At 40.5% G+C, this 4,649-nt stretch overlaps 1 non-coding gene across 1 annotated transcript; it reads left to right on the plus strand.

Moving 5' to 3' along the window:
• The first annotated feature begins 3,837 nt into the window (after window positions 1-3,837).
• Window positions 3,838-3,944, plus strand: LOC113001033 (small nucleolar RNA R71). The gene has a single exon (XR_003266368.1). It is a non-coding gene; the product is annotated as a small nucleolar RNA R71 (small nucleolar RNA).
• The last annotated feature ends 705 nt before the right edge of the window (window positions 3,945-4,649 follow it).

Genomic DNA, 4,649 nt, shown 5'->3' on the forward strand with positions numbered 1-4,649 from the left:
ACCTGATCACTGCACAATTTCCACAAGTAGGGGTCATCCCAAATAAAATGCTTAGCATCACTTTTAATTTTATCTTTTTGGGCTTTAGATGCTAAAGGAGGAAAAACAGAAGCAACTAAATAATTGACAATATTAGCAAACCAGGGAGTAGAAAGAGAGTCAGAAATACTGTACAGTATATACAAATGATCATCCGGGAAATCATCCCGAATAGGTGAATCTGCATCAGATACACGTTCGATCCGACTCAAATGATCAGCAACTAGATTTTGTGCTCCGCTCCTATCACGGATCTCCAAGTCAAACTATTGGAGCCAGAGCATCCATCGGATCAACCTAGGCTTAGAATCAGCCTTCTTCAACAAGTACTTTAGAGCTGCATGGTCAGTGTAAACAATAATGCGGGTACCAAGCAAATAAGATCGAAATTTTTCAAGAGCAAAAACTATGGCTAGAAGCTCTTTCTCAGTAGTAGTATAATTCGCTTGGGCAGCATCTAAAGTCCTAGAAGCATAATATATCACCCTGGGCAATTTATCAATTTTCTGAGCAAGGACAGCCCCCAATGCATAATTTGATGTATCACACATAAGCTCAAAAGGGGCTGTCCAGTCGGGTGCCTGGATGATGGGGGTGGTGGTCAGTGCTCTTTTGAGGCAATCAAAAGCCTCCTTGTACTTATCATTAAAGTCAAACTCCACCTCCTTTTGCAACAAGATGGATAGTGGAAGGGCTACTTTGCTAAAATCCCTTATAAAGCGACTGTAGAATCCTGCATGACCAAGAAAAGATCGCACCTCTCGCACGCAAGAGGGGTAAGGCAATTGTGAAATAACATAAATTTTTGCAGGATCTACTTCAATGCCCTTATTGGAAATAATGTGGCCTAAAACTATACCTTGCTCAACCATAAAATGACATTTTTCAAAATTTAGAACAAGGTTAGTTTCAATGCATCTATTCAAAACTTTTTCCAAACTATTCAAACAACCATCAAAAAAGGATCCATATACAGTGAAATCATCCATGAACACCTCTATGCAATTTTCTAAAAAATCACTGAAAATACTAATCATGCACCGCTGGAAGGTACCAGGGGCATTGCACATGCCGAAAGGCATCCTCCTATAGGCAAAAGTGCCGAAGGGGCAGGTGAATGTGGTCTTCTCCTGATCCTCAGGAGCAATAGTAATTTGCATATAACCAGAAAAACCATCAAGGAAACAGTAGTGGGATTTACCTGCCAGGCGTTCAAGCATCTGGTCAATGAATGGCAGGGGAAAATGGTCCTTTTTGGTAACCTGGTTCAGCCTCCTATAGTCAATGCAGACTCTCCAACTGTTCTGCACCCGAGTAGGAATCAGCTCCTCCTTCTCATTTTTTATCACTGTGAGGCCGGTCTTCTTCGGGACTACCTGGACGGGACTCACCCATTGGCTGTCGGAGATAGGATAAATGATTTTAACTTGCAAAATCTTGGTTACCTCCTTCTTCACTACATCAAGAATCACCGGGTTGAGTCTTCTCTGTGGCTGTCTTACTGGTTTAGCTCCATCCTCTAAATTTATTCGATGCATACATGTGGATGGGCTAATACCAAGAGTGTCCGCCAGGGTCCAGCCTATAGCCTTCTTATGCTTCTTGAGAACTGACAACAACTTCTCCTCTTGCTCATCAGCAAGGGAGGCAGATATAATCACTGGAAAACTCTTGCTATCATCCAAGTAAGCGTATTTTAAATTTGATGGCAGAGGCTTCAATTCTGGTGTGGTCGGCTGGACAGTGGTAGAAGGAGATGGTTTCTCAGCCTTTACCTCATAAAGAAAGTAAGAGGTATGTGTACTTCCTGAAACATGGTTAGTTCTATCTGACTCTAGAAAATCAATCTCAAGAGGTAAAACATCACCAGACGTGCAATCAATATCAAATTCAGATTCACTCTCAGCATCAAATTCAGACATATGATCAAGTACAAATTCAGATTCACTCTCAGCATCAAATTCAGACATATGATCAAGTACAAATTCAGATTCAATGCATGAAGAGTGACAGGCATGTAGATCAGAATGAAGATCAGTCATGTATTCATCAACAATATGGTCAATTATTTCAGCATGAAATACAAAAAGATCTTCAGATGGGTGTTTCATAGCATCAAGAATATTAAAATGAACAGTTATATCACCAAACTCCATAGATAGTGTGCCTACATATACATCTATCTTAGTTCTAGCAGGTTTCATAAAAGGTCTGCCTAGAATGATGGGAACTGATCCTTGAGAAAATCCCTCCTCCATATTCAAAATATAAAAATCAACAGGGAAAATCAGTTCACCAACTCTAACTACGACATCCTCTATGAAACCAACAGGATAGGCAACACTTTTATTAGCTAAATGAATTACCACATTAGTTTACTGCAAAGGACCAAGAGATAGAGAATTAAAAATAGACAGAGGCATAACACTAATAGAAGCTCCTAAATCTAGCATGGCATTGTCAAACTTATTGTTCCCTATAATACAAGGTATGCTGAATGTACCTGGATCTTTACATTTTTCAGGGATTTGGGGAACAGATTTACCAATCAATGTGGAGACATTTCTGCCCATGCTAATTCTTTCACTTCCTTTAAGCTTCCGCTTATTAGTGCACAGCTCTTTCAAGAATTTAGCATATCTTGGAATTTGCTTTATTGCATCCAGCAGAGGTATGTTTACCTCTACTTTTCTAAATGTTTCCAAGATCTCCTTCTCTACCTCTTCCACTTTTTTGTTGGAAATTGCTCTTGGAGGGAATGGAAGAGGGATATGCTGCTTCAGTAAATCAGAATTACCATTGGAAGATTCACCTGTATAGAAATTGTTAGGTAACTTACTCTTTAAATTTTTGTCATCATCTTTTTCTGGAGTAGAGTGAAGTCGGGCAGGTTCATTTGCGAATGAGGAAGATGTTGTTGGTTGAGGTCCTTGACACTGCTTTCCCGACCTCAATGTAATGGCACTCACATTTTTGGGATTCTGGACAAATTAAGAAGGTAATCTGTCAAAATTCTGGGATTGTTGTTGATTTAATTGTGTAGCCAATTGTCCCATCTGATTAGTTAAGCTCTGAATGGAGGCTCTGACCTCTTGTTGAAACTGCATGTTTTGCATAGTCATTTGCCTCACAAGTTCTTCAAGGGAAGGTTGCGGAGGAGCCTCAACTGTTTGCTGTTTCTGGGGCTGTTGCTGTTGTTGTTGTTGTTGCTGCTAGATTGGTGGAGGAACGTATGGTCTTCTTGGGCCAACAACATTCTGAAAATAAGGCTGTTGTTGTTGCTGCTGTTGTGAAGGACTCGACCATATAAGGTTGGGATGATTCCTCCTCCCGTGATTGTACCTGTTGCTGGAGAGGTCATAATTGTTCTGTTGTGGTTGATTTTGCTGCTGAGGTTGAGGAGGTCTATTGTAGATGTTTGTAGCATAAGGTTGAGAAGGGCAAAGGTCTGTGTGGTGGTCGGCAGAGGAGCATAAACCACAGAGTCTGGCGACAGGTGCAGATTTTTTATTCAAGGCTAGTTGGGTTACCAGGTTAACCAAGGCATCTAGTTTACCTTCAAGCTTCTTAGTTTCAGATGATGCAGATGAGTTTGTGGCTACTTTATGCACTCTTCTAATGACTAAAGCATCATTTCTGGTGCTAAACTGTTAGGAGTTGGAAGCCATCTTCTCAATTAAATTTCTGGCTTCAGCAGGGGTCATGTCTCCAAGGGCTCCACCACTGGCAGCATCTATCATACTTCTCTCCATGTTACTGAGTCCTTCATAAAAATATTGGAGAAGAACCTGCTCAGAAATCTAGTGGTGAGGGCAATTGGCACATAGTTTCTTAAATCTCTCCCAGTATTCATATAGGCTCTCTCCACTGAGTTGCCTAATGTCTGAAATATCCTTTCTGATGGTCATGGTCCTGGAAGCAGGGAAATTTTTTTTCTAAGAATACTCTCTTGAGGTCATCCCAGCTGGTGATGGACCTTGGAGCAAGGTAATATAGTCAGTCCTTTGCCACTCCCTCTAAAGAATGAGGAAAAGCCTTCAGAAATATGTGATCCTCCTGGACATCTGGGGGTTTCATGGTGGAGTAGACAATATGGAATTCTTTCAGATGTTTGTATGGGTCTTCACCTGCAAGGCCATGAAACTTTGGAAGCAAATGGATTAGTCCAGTTTTAAGAACATATGGGACATCCTCATCAGGGTATTGGATGCACAAGCTTTCATAGGTGAAATCAGGTGCAACCATTTCCCTTAGAGTCCTCTCATAGGGTGGAGGTTGTGCCTTGTTCTCAGAATGTTCAAAATTATAATGCTCAAAATCAGGATGTTCAAAATCACCAATAACAGAATGCACAAATTCACTAGTAACAGAATGCTCAGGATGCTCAAAAGGTATAAAATGATGCCTAAGTAATCTATGAAATGTCCTATCTATCTCAGGATCAAAGGGTTGTAAGTCAGATGGATTGCCTCTAGTCATACACTACATTCAGCATACACAAATAGTTGCCTTCTTATGCAAGTAACAGTGTAGGTTTGAACTACAGCTACCATCAAATAATATCCAAATGACTTGAAATTTTGTGAGCAACACCCTAAAATCATGAAAAG

This window comes from Glycine max, chromosome 2 (genome assembly GCF_000004515.6).
Source record: "Glycine max cultivar Williams 82 chromosome 2, Glycine_max_v4.0, whole genome shotgun sequence".
NCBI classification, from domain to species: domain Eukaryota; kingdom Viridiplantae; phylum Streptophyta; class Magnoliopsida; order Fabales; family Fabaceae; genus Glycine; species Glycine max.